The sequence below is a fragment of the Arachis duranensis genome, chromosome 7 (genome assembly GCF_000817695.3).
Source record: "Arachis duranensis cultivar V14167 chromosome 7, aradu.V14167.gnm2.J7QH, whole genome shotgun sequence".
In the NCBI taxonomy this organism is placed as follows: Eukaryota; Viridiplantae; Streptophyta; class Magnoliopsida; order Fabales; family Fabaceae; genus Arachis; species Arachis duranensis.
Window position 1 is genome coordinate 20,407,787 of NC_029778.3, and position 305 is coordinate 20,408,091.

Genomic DNA, 305 nt, shown 5'->3' on the forward strand with positions numbered 1-305 from the left:
GCCTTGGATCCTTTTTACCCTTGCCTTTTGGTTTTAAGGGCTATTGGCTTTTTCTACTGCTCCTTCTCTCTCTTTTTTTTTGTATTTTTTTTCGCCATTTTTTTCAAGCTTTTTCATTGCTTTTTCTTGCTTCAAGAATCAATTTCATGATTTTTCAGATCATCAATAACATTTCTCTTTGTTCATCATTCTTTCAAGAACCAACAATTTTAACACTCATAAACAACAAGATCAAAAATATGCACTGTTCAAGCATTCATTCAGAAAACAAAAATTATTGCCACCACATCAATATAATTAAATTA